Below are 16,170 nucleotides of genomic sequence, written 5' to 3' on the forward strand. Positions count from 1 at the left end.
GCAGAGAATTGCTTGAATCTGGGAGGCGGAGGTTGCAGTGAGCCCAGATGGTGCCGCTGCAGTCCAGCTTGGGCGACAGAGCAAGACGCCTTCTCCAAAAAAAAAAAAAAAAAAAAAAAAGCTGACTTGTTTTCGTCAGATCAGGTTACTTCAGATTAGTTTTTTGTAAGAGCTAAAGCAGAGGAATCTTCCACATTGTGCTGACTCATGTAGACTGGAATATCCTGTTTTCAAAGAAAAATTGGTATTTTGGGGGTTTATCTGCTTTTCCAGTTTGATTATGTGGCATTTAGCTTGAGTGACTCCATATCAATTTGGTTTGGTCTGCTAGGGTCCAGTTCAGGAGGTCAGACTAAAACAATTGCTTCTCAGGACTTTTGTTTAACAATCATTGTATGAACTTACTAATTTGTCTGCCATTGTAAAGGTTCTAATTTTTTTTTTCCAGCTTGTCATTTGCCTTTGTAGTTCTGTTTGTCCTATCTTCCCTACATTAACAGCAGAGTTGGCTCTTTTCTATTGTTTTTATTTTTATGTTTTTCTCTTTTTATGTATTTCTTTATTTTATTGCTCCCTGACTGGGCTGGGCACTCACAGACCACTTTGTAGTTAAGAAACCAGGATCCATGAGAGAAGAAAGGTTGCCTAGGTCCCTACATCAAGAGTGTGGGAGCCAGAATTGAAACCCAGTCCCAGGTGGGGAAGAGCCTGCAAGGGTATTTCTCAGGTCAGCTGCCTAGGCCAGAGACAATCCAGAAGAGGCTTGGGAAGTGAAGAGGAGGGTTCAAGTGGCTGATAAAATTCACAAGGGTCATGGCAGAGCAAGCCAACAGAAGACTACCTCCCACTCCCGCTGCCGGGCAGCTCTGTTCTCATACCTTCTTGTGGCATTGGCAATGGGACGTCCAGAACCTCCCCTCACTCAACAGATCCCTCACAGTGACCGTGGTACACTGGACTGTGGGCCTTTGCCTTCCAGGCTCTCACAGGTTAGTGGAAAATCCTATAGCCCCCTTCAGTTTAGACTGTCATTTTAAGAAGGTAAGTGGCAATGGGTATGCAGGAACTGCAGTTTTAGGCCCCAAATAAGTCTACTGATGAATGCTGGAGCCTTTTGGCATCAGAGCCTGAAGCACTGATGTAGTCTGGTGTTGGACTTCAGGCTGTGTGGCCGGGCCATGAGAACCAGGAGCCCACCTCCACCCCAACCCCACTACCAATCCTTGCATCGGACAAATGGGAAGAACAGATAGATTACATGCTCAATTCCATGTCAGTTACATACTCAACAGTCACACGCTCAATTTCTAAATGTGTCGGCTCTTTCCTAACTTCCCAGATTGATAAGGTGATGCAGAGGATGAAACATGTGACGAGCTATATTAATCAGGGTTCTCTTAGAGGGACAGAACTTTCTCTTTCTCTCTCTCTCTCTCTATATATATATAATATGAATCTATAAATCTATATATAAATACATATATAAATCTATAAATCTATATATATAAATCTATATATATAAATACATATATATATAAATATATATATATAAAGGGGAGTTTGGCCGGGCATGGTGGTCACACCTATAATCCCAGCATTTTCGGAGGCCAAGGTGGGCAGATCACCTGAGATTGGGAGTTCGAGACCAGCCTGACCAACATGGAGAAACCCTGTCTCTATTAAAAATACAAAATTATTCAAGCATGGTGGTGCATGCCTGTAATCCCAGCTCCTCAGGAGGCTGAGAATGGCTTGAACCCAGGAGGCAGAGGTTGCGATGAGCTGAGATGGTGCCATTGCACTTCAGCTTGGGCAACCAGAGTGAAATTCAGTCTCAAAATGAAAAATAAAAAATAAAATAAAAAAAAGAGCTAGGTGCGGTGCCTCACCCCTGTAATCCAGCACTTTGGGAGGCTGAGGTGGGCAGATCACGAGGTCAGGAGTTCGAAACCAGCCTGACAAACATGGTGAAACCCCCTCTCTACTAAAAAAACAAAAAACAAAAAAACAAAAATGAGCAGGGCGTGATGGAGCGCACCCGTAATCCCAGCTACTCAGGAGGTTGAGGCAGGTGAATTGCTTGAATCCGGGAGGTGGAGGTTGTAGTGAGCCAAGATTTCACCATTGCACTCCAGCCTGGGTGACAGAGTGAGACTCCCCCTCAAAAAAAAAAAAAAAAAAAAAAAAAGTCGGGAGTTTATTATTAACTTACACAATCACAAGGTCCCACAATAGGCTTTCTGCAAGCTGAGGAGCAAAGAGCCAGTCCAAGTCCCAAAACTGAAAAACTTGGAGTGTGATGTTCGAAGGCAGGAAGCATCCAGCACGGGAGAAAGATGTAGGCTGGGTAGCGAGGCCCGTCTCTCCTTTTCACATTTTCTGCCTGCTTTATATTTGCTGGCAGCTGATTAGATGGATCCCACCAGATTAAGGGTGGATCTGCCTTCCCCAGCCCACTGACTCAAATGTTAATCTCTTTTGGCAACACCCTCACAGACACACCCAGGATCAATACTTTGTATCCTTCAATCCAGTCGTTGACACTCAGTATTAACCATCAGGCAAGCACTTCTGTGGACAAGCAGCACTGCGCTTGGATTCTGGTTTTGGACTGTGCTGGGCCATTTGTCTCCCCAGTTTCATCTCTAACTTACACCACATACTTATTCAGTAACCACAAAGGTGTAGTATCCCCCCAAAATGAGACGGTCTTTATTTCTGGGACCATGAGGGATCACCGTCCGCCTTCCCTCCTTGAGTGAATCACCTCTGTGCTGGCGGGCACCCCCTTCCTCCCTCCTCCTTCTTTCTTTCCATCTACCTCTCTCTCAGTATAGCTGGGCAAATGTTGGAGCGGGGAGAAACAGTGTGCTAGACCCTGTCAACCCTTAGATAGAAGACATGAATTTCTTTCTTTCGAAGGCAGGAAGCATCCAGCACAGGAGAAAGATGTAGGCTGGGTAGGAATTTTACCTTGGAGTTTGCTGCTAGGCCCCTGCAGGGCGAGTTGCAAGGAGGGGATTGTTTCAGGAAACGGCCCCGGGGCAGGTGCAGGCTCGGCTTCCGTAAAGAACCCCATTTGGTTGGACAAATGGAAAAGAAGGCTGGATAAAGCTGGAGATGCAAGGTCGGATCAGGGAGCAGCACAAAAGCCTGGTCGAGGGAAGTCACCACTATGCCAGAGAAGAATCCATTATGGGGACACAGAAATGACCAGAATAGAAATGATCGTGCTTTACTGATTACAAAATAATACATTTCTACGAAACAGTCCTCATCCTGACAAATCCCTCTCTCTGGTAGACTTTGTACATTGTAAACGCGCCATGTTTATTTGGTTAATAAACGGAAGGACACACGAATTTTATAAAGTCGATCCTTTTTTCTCCCATCTAAGAAAAACCCCAAAGTCGGGTGCACTCTGAGGCCCTTCCATTCTGACAACTTCATTTCCCTGGAAAGTATGTCTGGAGGCCATTCCACGACAAAGTATACAAATCTTAATATTCCTCTTCAGTTTTCATAATGTGAAGGCTACTGAGGAGCGCAGGACACAGACTTAGGTCATTTCCACGGGTTTGCCCTGCAGCTCCCCCAGAGGTTCAGACCCTGCAGCGGGTCCTCTGGGGCCTCCCAGGCGGGTTGGGTTAGAGAGGAAGAGAAGGAAAACGCTCCTAGTGCTTAGCAGGGCCCTGCACAAAGGCGGTGGCTGTGCAGGGGCCAGGAAAGAGGCCGAGAGGCAGGATGTGGCCAGAGCTTCTGGGGCGGTGGCGGAGAGGGCTGCTTTCAGGTCCCCGCGCACCCCCACCCACCGTCCCCCTCCGCCCCCCCCCGGCCGCTTCTCCTGGCTGCCAGAACCACAAGGGCTGCAGCTCCGCGGTGACAGGTCCTGGGTCCCCGCAGGGTCCTGCCTCGTGCTGGGAGCAGGCCAGGTGCCCTGGAACGAACTTGAGGCCCAGCACTGATAGCTTGCAACTGTGGGAAGGGCTGGTGGCAAGTGGTACCTGGAAGCAGTGTTGAGCCCAAGGGCGGAGAGAAAGGGACGTCTCGCTAAGGCTGGCCGGGCGCACTGGCTGCCATCTCCAGGTCAGGGTGGTGTTGGCCGGGGCATTCGGGCCTGAGACACCAGCGTGCCCTCAGAGGAGAGTTTGGCCCCAAGCCTCCTCTGATTCCCAGGAGAAGTTGCGCACATTCCTCTGAACCCCTGGGAAGCTCTGCTGGCAGGAGTAGTCAGGGGCCAGCACCCCAGGCTGACCGGGGTGAGCGATTGGGGCCTGTGCCCAGACTGCCTCCACACTGGAGCTTCCGTGGCTTCTCTTCGGTATTCAAGCTCTCTGGTTCTGAAATCAAACCTGGATTCATGGCTTGGGAATCTGTGTTTTCTGGCCAGTTCACCTATGACAGTAATACCAGGATAAGCGTACCTTTCGAAGGCCTCAATTAGAATGTGTTTCGATATTTGTCAGATTCGGTTCTCTTGCCCCTCTGGCCTTGCTCAGGTCTGTCAAGCCATGACCTGAGCTCACTGTCCACTGGGAGCCTCAGTGGAAATCAGTATTTTAAATATTTATCAGGCACGGTGGCTCACGCCTGTAATCCCAGCACTTTGGGAGACTGAGGCGGGTGGATTACCTGAGGTCAGGAGTTCGAGACCAGCTTGGTCCAACCTGGTGAAATGCAGTCTTTACTAAAAATGCAAAAATTAGCCTGGCGTGGTGGTGGGCAGCTTTAATCCCAGCTACTGGGGAGGCTGAAGCAGAATAGCTTGAACCTGGGAGGCAGAGGTTGCAGTGAGTTGGGATAGCACCACTGTGCTCCAGCCTGAGCAACACAGTGAGACTCCTGTCTTAAAAAAAAAAAAAATTAAACATTTATAACTATACTTTTTTAGTAGCTTAGTTGCCATTAAAATTCTGGCAGTTCATTTTAAAAGACAAGGTCATTACTACCATTACTAGTTGAGGGTAGTTGTCCAGGTGCTCGGCATTTTTAGCAAAGAATAGGACAAAATGCACAAGCAAGGCAGCGAAGGCAAATATTTCTTTTAAATGAGCCTACACTCCACAAGGTGGGAGCCAGCTCTAGCAAGAGGCTCAGGAGTACTAGCTATAGAATTTTCTGGCATTTACATACCCTCTGGATTTATATACTCTCTAGAGGTTTCTCCTTGGTTCCCTCTAGTGGTCCGTGACCAGTCTGGTTGGTTGAAGAGTAGGCCTGCAACCAGTCTGCTTGGTTGCTGGAGGGGACCAATCAGAGGTATTTTCATTTTCCAACTTCCAGGCAGCAACTGTCACACATAAAAAGGAGGGGTTGGTATCCAGTCAGCATGAGTCAGCCTTAGGTTTCCTGCCCCCAGACCCTTATTGCTTCTCTCATTACGACTATGTATTTGCCAGTTGGAGAGAGGGAATAATAGTTGCAGGGTGGGCAGTGGCAGGGGGAGGGGTGTGAGTCAGATAACATAACTTCTAAAAATAAACTTTTTATTTTCGGAATAATTTAAGATTTACAGAATTGCATGGATAGTATAGTGGGCTGCTACATAGCCTTCATCTAGTTTCAGTTTTCTCTGTTATAAACTTAGATTACCATGTACATTTGTCAACACTAAGAAACCAGCATTGGTATATTACTATCAGCTAAATACTTCTCTTTATTTGGATTTTACTGGTTTTTCTATGAACGTTCTTTTTCTCTTCCGAGAGCCAATCTGGGCTATCACATTCCATTTAGTCAACACATCTCCTTAGTCTCTTCTGATGTGTGACAGTTTTTCAACCTTTCCTTGTATGTACTGACCTTTTTACTTTTGAGGATTGCTGGTCATGTATTTTTGCTTCAATTTGGGTTTATCTGACATATTCCTCATGATTAGATTGGGTTATGAGTTTTTGGAAAGAATACTACAGAGATGATGTGCCTTTTTCATCCCTTTATACCAGGGAGTACATGGAATCCACATGACATCATTGGTCATGTTAACCTTGGTCACTTGGCTAAGGTAGCGTTTTCCAGGCTTTTTCACTGTAAAGTTACTATTTTTTCCTTTCCTGATTCTTTTCTTTGAAGTCAATTACCAAATCTGCCACACTTAATGGGAGTGGGGATGGGGAACTTAAGCTTCACCTTTGGAGAGAAGAGTATCTATCTCTCTCTATCTATCTATCTATCTATCTATCTATCTATCTATCTATCTATCTATCTATCTATTTTTTTGTGTGTGTGTGTGTGATTTAGATCCTCTTATAAGGAAACTTTGTCTCTTTTCTCTCTTTATTTAATCAATCAATACAGACTTACACATATTTGTTTTAGACTTTAGATTATACTCTAACACTACATTATTTATTTTATTTTCCAGCTTTGGACATTAGGAGCTCCTTCAGGTTGGTGTCTGTGTCCTTCTGAGATTGCTTTATGAGATTTTTTTTTTTAGTGCTTTTTAATTTCTGATACTTCAAGGTACTTCAGACTCATCTTGTATTTTCCCTGTTCGTTCCTAAATCAACCAAGATGCTCTGGTTCTTTTAAATGGAGAATTGTATTAGAAACCAAAATCTGGGCACTGGATGTAAGGTGGTTTTTTAAACGTGAGAAGTCTGTGCATATGTGGTTGGTTGAGTGAAAAGTTCCAGTAGAGGAGACAGAAATAAGAAAGGAGAATGATATAACTGGAACACAAATAATTGGTAGGAATTAACAGCACAAGTAATCAGGCAGTCACATTCATATTTCTGTTATTTACAGGAAGAAAGAATAGAGTCATATAAAGTTTAATTGATGTCAAAAATTAAAATGTATGTTATCTCTCTCTCCCTCTCTCTCTCTTTTTTTTTTTTTTTTTTGAAACAGTCTCGCTCTGTTGCCCAGGCTGGAGTGCAGTGGTGCCATCTCAGCTCATTGCAATGGCAGCCTCCCGGGTTCAAGCGATTCTCCTGCCTCAGCCTCCTGAGTAGCTGGGACTACAAGAGCCCACCACCATGCCCAGCTAATTTGTTGTTGTTGTTGTTATTTTTAGTAGAGACAGAATTTCACCATGTTAGCCAGGATGGTCTCGATCTTCTGACCTTGTGATCTGCCCACCTTGACCTCCCAAAGTGCTGGGATGACAGGCATGAGACACTGTGCCTGGCCCTCATCTCTCTTTTTAAATAGAGGTGAAGTTACCATCCAAAACCAGTGCTATTAAATGTGGGGGTGAAGGCTTGACTTGATTAGAAACACTTTGGAATTTGCTGAATGAACTAAAGAGAATCATTAGAGATGAGTAAAATTAGACTGCATAGCAGGGAAAGAAAGGTCCATTTGAAATTAGAAAAACTAGTAATGGTCAAGTTAGTTTCCTGTTTCTCCAGGAATGCTCTGTAGAATGAAAGAAAAGGACAAAAAGGTGAAGTTACTTGCCCCAGTAATTGTGTGATTTTGGTAAAAATCACTAATGAATATTTGCAAACAAAGTGAAATATTTTCCAACACAGAATTTTTAAAACATCTCCACTGTTATGTCTTCAGAAATTTTGTGACCTATTTAACATCATTTGGTGGCTTGAAATTGGTTATGGTGGGAGTTTTATACCACAGACACTGGAAACACAACAAAGCAGGGCTCCCATTTCCCTGAGAGACAGTTGTTGAAAAGCTGTCAAAACACCACTGCTCCTTCTCACTCACCTTACTTTTAGAGAAGGATGGATGAATGTTTTAAATCATTTTTTCCAATACAAACTATGAAGGAACAGCAAATGGGTACTTTCATGAAACAAATGGGCAATATGTATTCTTTGATTTAATGTTCCCTTGCATGTGAACAAACTTGTAAGTCGGCTTGAAAGCAGTTGTGCTTGCAAGACCAAATGGAACAAGCTTTTGGTAGAAAAGGAAAGAAAATGCAAGATTCTGATGACATCACACTTCTATAGCTCCTCAGTAAAAGGTCACAGTCCTGGCCTCTGGCAGACATGTGGGGTGAAGATAGTTCTAAGCAGCAGTGGGAAGCAGTTGTGTGTACACGTGGTAAGAATCACACGTGCACTTGATAAGTCACAGCCCAAGTGTGCCAGCAACAATGTGAAATTCCTTAAACTGCAGCTTCTCACAGAAAATTCCCTCACACAGTGGCCTGGATAAATATATATTACAGAGCATCAAGACAGAACAGACCTTTACAGGATACACCTTCACTCTTCCTTGACATGAGAATGCAATTTGGACGTTTCTCTGTACATTATTCACCCATTATTTGGTGAAAGCCCAGCTAATCCTGTTGATTTCAGGTCCCCTTTCTAGACACTTATAGGCAATGTAGAATATAATAAAAATGTCTCAATAATATTGATTTATAGTATGTATTATTTAATTAGTATTCATTCAAATAACAATTTATCAAAATTTTGTGTGAGAAATGACAGGAGCACTTCCCTGGTAGAAGGGATGGCATCATGTATTCCTTGAAGGTATGTCATAAGGCTGAAGGGACAGCTGACTTGGGAGGAGAGATGACTTCATAGGCACATGACCTAAGAAGCCGCACAGAGCTCCGCAGTCAGAAAGGCCCCATGCTTGGCTTGGCTTAATTCTTTACTATTGCCATCTTGAAATTGTTAATTTATCTTTGAATTTGTTGTTTTTAAAATTTTTAACTTCTATTTTTTCTTTTACATTTTTTTAATTTTAAATTTTGTAGGTAGATAATAGGTATATGAATTTATGTGATATATGGAATATTTTGATACAAGCATACGACGTGTAATAATCACATCAGTGTAAATGGGGTGTCCATCACCTTAAGCCTTTAGCCTTCGCATTACAAACAATCCAATTACACTCTTTTAGTTATTTGCAGCTCTAAAATATGAGGTTAGAGTTAATGATTCAAGTATTGTTTTTCTAGCATGTTATAAATCATTGTACAAAGAGTAGTCATATGTGATAATAAAATGAATACTTTCTAGTGAAAATTGTATTTTTTTTGTTCTCAATATATAATTTGGTTCTTTTTAAATCTCTTTCACATACATGCCCTTCTAGAATATCTGAAATCATTCCTTATTATTACAGTGTTTTAGTTTAGGGTGCAATCTGTTATTAGATTATATCTTTGAGCAGAGAAAAATTAAAAAATATTTTAAACTGTAAAGGGATCCTTCATTCTTAATATTGTCAAGTAAAATGCTACCATAGCTATGAAAATCTTCATATTATTTTTAAATTAAAGTAATCAATTTTATTCTCAGAGACTTAATATACTTACTAGAAATTAAGATATTTCTAATACACATATTTTAGGGTAAATATTATGTAGAAACTTTTCTGCAAAGAGTACTTTGTAATTTTTCACAATGCCTGATTTATAACAGCTGAAAAGCAAAGATAAAGCAGAATCGCTAAAGGCAGCCAGGGAAAAAAAAACACTACACAGAAAGAATGAAAGATAAGAATTGTAGCAGTTATTGTCAAAAACTGCACAATTCAGAAAAGCAATGAAGTGACACCTTTAAAGTATCAAAAAAAAAAAAAAAGTAAACCAAGAAATCTATTCACAGTGAAAATATCTTTCAAGAGTAAAGTCTAAATGAAGATTTGTTTTTCAGAAAAAAATCAACAGGTAACTGCATTTATTGTCAATGGGCCAATGCTACAAGGTATGATCAAGCAAGTTTTTCAGGCAAAAGGATTATGAGACCAGATACAAATTTGAATTTACCCACAAAAATAAAGAGCTCTAGAAATGGTAAAAATGAATATAAACATTTTCCCTAATTTTCAGTATCTAAACTATAAATAAGTATTTAAAGCAACAATAATAATCGTGTATTGTGATATTTATAGGTAAAATAAAATGCATAATAATAGTACAATGAATTTGAGGCAAGAATTGAAAGGATACAGTTGTAAAGTTCTAACATTATTCATATTAAAAGATAGATTGTGATAAAACCGAGATATAAATTATAAACCTTAATGCAACTGTTTTAACAATGAAGTATTATTAATAAGACAGAAGTAAAAATTAAATGGCATCATAACAAACATTCAATTAACACAAAAGCAGGCAGCAAAAAGAAAAAAGTGAACAAAGAATATACAAGTATAGAACAACAAACAATATAATAGATTTTAACCCTGCCATGTTAATAGTTGTATTAAATATAAATGACATAAAATCAATAAAAATACAGAGATTGTCCTAATGTGTTAAAAAAGCAAAACCTAACTATAGTCTGTCTACAAAAAACACATTTTATTTTATTTTTTGTTTTTGAGATGAAGTCTCTCTCTGTCACCCAGACTGGAGTGCAGTGATGTGATCTCGGTTCACTGGGACTTCTGCCTCCCAGTTCAAGTGATTCTCCTGCCTCAGCCTCTTGAGTAACTGGGATTACAGGCAACCACCACCATGCCCAGCTAATTTTTGTATTTTTAGTAGAGATGGGGTTTCACCATGTTGGCCAGGCTGGTCTCAAACTCCTAACCTCAAGTGATCTTCTGGCCTCGGCTTCCCAGAGTGCTGAGATTACAGGTGAGTGCCACTGTACATGGCCTAAAAGCCATATTTTAAATATAAATATATTGCTAGGTTAAAAATCATAAGTATGCACAAAGACAATGGTCGCTTTTGCCTATATTCTTGTCTTTCAGTATTTCATTCCAACATTTTCTATATATTAATAATATAGAAAATAAGAGGAACAAATTAAGTTATGGGAAAAAAAACTACTTCTAAGGCCTAATTTGCATACAGAGCATGCCTACATTCTTAATAGCTGTAAGATGTTTTAGTGTGTTGTCTCTTACACAGTTGTCCAACTCCAATCCCACTGCAAGACATTTCTGGAAAGAAAACACAGATCTAGAAACACTACAGGAAGGAGATAAAGAAATAAACAATAAGGCATAAGGTCTAAAATCTCTGCCAGAAAAATTAAGTCCATTCTTGTCTAAAAATACTAAAATAATGTCCAGGTAAGACAGAGCATGTGCCACAGAGAAGATGTTAAAGAGTTTCACAATTTAAAAAAGGAGAATTTAACACACATAATTTCTTTGGAGGAAGAATAAACCATAAAGGAGGTGCCTCTGGCTAATGGGATAGTGAATTAAATGAAAGAGGACAGTTTTGAATCCTGCAAGACAAAAGGGGAACACAAAACTAGATAATTCACAATCCCATTGCCTATCATAAAAGCAAACAAAACCATTAAAGTTTTTGAGTTTTGAAATTCTGTGAGAGAGGAGTATCATTACATTAAAAATCTTGTAAAACACAAAATTATGTAATACCATACATAAAAAAAATAGACAAGAGAAGATTAACAGATTCAAAATGAGCTTTTGAAAGAAATCTGAAAACAAAATTCAACACATATTAACTGAGGAAATTTTCCCTCAGACTAACAACCATGAAGCAGAAGAAAACTCAAAGTCAACACTATAAATGGAATGAGATAGTCTCACAAATAAATGAAGAATTGAAAAAATAATCTGAATCAGAAATTAAAAATCTAAGACTAGAAATGGACAAAAACAATAAAAATTAAAAGGAAGTTGATTGAACTCAAAAATGAAATGGAATTAAAAGACAGAATTAACATAGCAATGAAGAATGGATTTTAAGATGTCCATGAGAGAATTGATTTAAGACAATTAAATAAGGAGCACTGAAGAAAAACAGAAAAATACTTGAGAATAGAAATGAGTAAAGCAGTGAATATGATACAAAGATAGAAAGAGAAGGAATAATATGTGTATTATTGCAATCCCTGAACAAAACAAATAATGAAAAGCAAAACTTTAGGACTTTAGACATTAGAAAATAAGTATTAATGAAAACATTGGAAAATAATACTTGAAATTATAATCACAGAAAACTTCCCAGAATAGTTTCAAACTTCCCAAATAAAAAGTTTGAAACTAAAAATTGGAAGACCTCACTGGGTACTTGAGAAAATACCGTTTATGAGAAAATTTAGTTTATCATTAACCCAGACTAATAAACTTTAAGACATATTCTAATAACCATTAGGTTTCAGAGTTAAAAGAAAAATTCTCATGACTTCATGACCTAAATAAACAAATATATAACTTGCAACGACAGATATATTGGACTGACATCAGTCTTTTGATAATCAAATTTTAAAGCAGTACTTTAAAAAAAATGCTCAATGAGAAAAAAATAGTGTAAATTGTGTATTTGATATTCAGTCAAACTGTCCCTCCAGAACCAAGCAAGACTACAGTAAAACAGATAATAACAAACAAGAACTTAGGTAAATCTGTATGCAGTAACCTTCTTGAGTAATCTATTAGAATATGAACTTTATATTTTTAATAACATCATTTAAAAGAAGCCTGGGACCATTTTTAAAAAATTCTTTTTAATTCAAACGTTCCAAGCATATTGAACTAATGCAATATTTAATTTCCTGAGAAGTGTATGCACCAATATTGGTGGATGTACTTGAGAAAAATAATTAACACAATATTCCCAATAGGGTTTTTTTTCTCTATTTGGGAAACATTAATAAATTAATAAATTTATTCTGGGGACTAAGGGGACTTGAAACCTTCAAAGGGAAATTCACCAAGAATTTTGAAAATTATTGAAGTATAAATCAGTATGTAGGGGAAAATTATGAGGCACAAAACACCTGTCCTCAACAGGTAAAACCAATCAGATAAGAAGTTTAAATATTTCCTATTTGGAAAACAATAACTTGGCATCAAATCAGTGTGACTAAAGGATTAACCGAGGAGATCTCTATAAAACAAAGAAGAACTCTTAAACATAAATAGTACCTCTTGAAGAACAAAACTACAACATTCAGACCAAATTTGATTTGTACCTCCTCCAAGCTTTAAGGTTTGTAAAGAAAGCTGGTGCCTTATGTCATTTCAGATTTGCAACCAGGCAGCAGTGTGAAAACATGCTGACTTAGTAGTTAAAACTTCTTCTTCATCAAATGATGACAGTAATTCCACACCCCAAAAATACAAAGGAATATTTTCTTTATTAATTTGCAGATATTAATCTGGCTTATTAACCCATGTGCAATCATTTCATTGTGAATCAGACTACCCTGAGTTTCCAGAATGCTTTCAGGTTCAATTCTGTTGTTCAACTAGGGGCATTTTTCACTTTCCAGTATCTAGTTAATTTCTAATCTTTGTTCTTTCCCCCTGTAAAAAAAAATGCAGTTCATTGAAAATTAGAGCTCATTACGTTATTACATTTATCAAAAATATATCTAAGAGACCTTAGAATTATTATAAATGTTTTTGTCCCTTAACCTGAAACATTTTTGATTAGCCTATGAGGTGGTGATACTTTTCCTATAACTGAATACATTTCTGCTGGTTTACATGTTTTAAGGAATTCAGTTAGATCCCTGTCTATCCACACTTGTATATTTAGCATTGGTATTACTCCATTGAGGAGGAACAATTTATCAGTTCCCCGGCTTGTTAGCTTGCCATACCTTAGGGAACCCTCTCAATATTTTTTTTCCTGTGTCTGTGTCTGAAGTTGAAAATCCCAAGCAATTTTATGTCCTTACATACTGCTAACTATCCACCTCTTCCCAACACAATGACATCTGTATTGTCCCACATCTCTGATTTTACTTCAAAGACACTTCTATGACCAGGGTATATGGGAGAAGTGGCTTGAATAGGGCAGAGAACAATATTGAGCATCTAAGAGTCAGATATTTTGATGGACATTTTAAACCTGCCATCTAATTTCATCTTATTATTTCACAGAAGAGAACATTGTGTCTCAAAGAGGTTAGGTAAGCTTTCCAAGACAAACTCAAGCTTATCTTAATCCAAAGTCCAGTAGTGCAAGAACATGATATGAAAAAAAGCAAGAAAATTCTGAACGCTCTTCTAAATGATTTTTAAATCTAGTTAACCCAGCCTTTCACATCCTTGTGATCTTTGACATTAGAGACTTTGAGAGAGTGATGAGGGTGGTGGGTAACTAGGAGAACTATCAGTTCCATTTGGAAGATTACAAAATAACAAAGTTACTCATTACAAAGTGAGAAAGGAAAAGAGTCTCTGTGAACACTCATCTTTCCTTCAGAAATACAGTATCCTAAGCACATTGAGTTTTTCCTTCCTAACCATCTCTAACAACTATTATCTGAACAAAAAATCTCAGCACTAATCTAGTTAAAATGTGTATTTGTCTTGTTTTACCAGAAAAGTTCTTTGAAGGCAGCAGTCTTGATATATACAGTCATGCACCATACAGCAACGTTTTAATCAATGCCAGACTGCATATCTGATAGTGGTCCCATAAGATTATATTGTATTTTTACTATACATTTTCCATGTTTAGATATGTTTAGATACACAGATACTTACCATTGTGTTTTAATTGCCTATAGTATTCACTAGAATGATATGCTGTACAGGTTTTTAGCCTAGGAGCAATAGGCTATAGCATATATCCAAGGTGTGTAGTAGACTATACCATCTAGGTTTTGAGAAGTACACTCTAGATACCTGTGTAATAATGAAATTGCTTATGGATGCATTTCTCAGAACCTATACATGTTGTTAAGTGACACGCAACTGTATATTTCTTTAGTATGCTCTAATTCCCAAATGGAGGTTAATCTCATAGAATTGAGTTTTGTTGAACCAAGCTGTCCCAGGTTTCAACCTTTATTGTGATTTTGCTCACCTTCTACTTTCTCCGTTGTGAGCTGCAGCAACATTTTATAGAGTTGTTATTTTACTAAGCTGTTTCTCTGGAAGCAGTTGTAATGTCTGTGGTGATAATGTACCACTTTGTTTTTTACAGGAGCACTGAGAAATCTGGAGAAGCTTTTGGAAGGTATTGACACCACTCAAAAGGAAACACTTTAAAATGAAAACTAGACACTTGACAATTAAAGTTCTTTATGATATGACTCTGTTTCTCATGAACCTTGAGGTTTCTGAGATGTTACCCATCTCATTCATGTATGTCTGTACCTACTTATCTATCTGAATACTGCAGAAACACCAGGCATTTGGGTAGAGAAAAGTATTCTGTATTGATGCTCACAACCACATCAACAGTAACATTGCTGCATTGGTCTGTAACACCCAGACCTATAGGCAACATGATGAACTCTAATGAAAACTTTCAAGGCAAGTGATTAAGTTTCATTGGTAGAGGAGAGATGATAACAGAAACAACAATGGATTTATCATCTGTCACTCTTCCCTTCTGAAAGATGGGATAGATAGGATCCTGGACTGCACTCACTCTTTTTGATATGTAAATATACCTTTCCAAGGAAAAAGTAAGCCCTAGTGTCTATGGCTTTTATGACCTAAACATATCGCCAAGGTTTGGGCTTCATATTTTTTGAAATGTAAATTCCTAGCAAGACAGTCTTCTTGACATCTTGGTTGCTTAACCTAAGGGCCTAATCTAGGCTGTAACAAATCGTTCCTCTAGGAGAAAGAAGAGAAGTTTTATCATACTCTTGGATCAGCATCATTAACTCCGCAAATTACTGCAGATGTAATCCTCATAATATGTGACTAGTTAAATGTTTCTAGGGGAAAGGAAAGCAAACATTATTTTTATGTTGTATACATTTATGTGTCTCAGGTGGCTCAAAATTTTTACAGGAGAAATATAGGGAAGTTTTATTTCCCCACATGCTCTCACCATCCTCTCAATATTATCACTCAGGGCTGCCCTTCATATACAGCGTGTTTGACCAGTGGGACTATTCTCTGGACATTTTATATGTTTCAGGAATTTTCACTCCAACTTTGCTTATGATATTTCCTCTATCCAGAATATCCTTCTCAGTTCCATGGGTCCTAATCCTACCAGATACTTCAACATGCAACTCAAATACTTTCTCTTCAATGGGTTATGCCAGATTATTCAGCTGGATACCTTCTCTTCCTTCTTTGAAATATAATCTCATAGTCTGGTACTCTTTTATTGTATTTAATTATATTTTATTTTGGATTATTGTTATTTAGATATTAGGTACTTTCCCTGATAGATTTTATACTGACTTGAAGCCAGGTTTCTGATTCTGATTTAAGATAGTATTGAATATTATATATATATATATTTTCCAGATGAAGATGTCTCATTTATTTATTCATTTTTCCCATGGCCTAGCATGTTTGTCCTTAACTTCATAGGAA

The 16,170-nt window shown here is 38.6% G+C and overlaps 1 long non-coding RNA gene across 1 annotated transcript in view; it reads left to right on the forward strand.

Annotated features, from left to right (window-relative positions):
* Positions 1-15,941, forward strand: part of LOC105475455 (uncharacterized) — a 30,937-nt gene extending 14,996 nt beyond the window's left edge. The window contains exons 3-4 of the long non-coding RNA XR_983361.3: positions 6,365-6,389; positions 14,813-15,941. This is a non-coding gene — a long non-coding RNA (uncharacterized lncRNA). The remainder of the gene's footprint in view (positions 1-6,364; positions 6,390-14,812) is intronic.
* Positions 15,942-16,170: the final 229 nt, after the last annotated feature.

The sequence above is a fragment of the Macaca nemestrina genome, chromosome 4 (genome assembly GCF_043159975.1).
Source record: "Macaca nemestrina isolate mMacNem1 chromosome 4, mMacNem.hap1, whole genome shotgun sequence".
Lineage (NCBI taxonomy): Eukaryota > Metazoa > Chordata > Mammalia > Primates > Cercopithecidae > Macaca > Macaca nemestrina.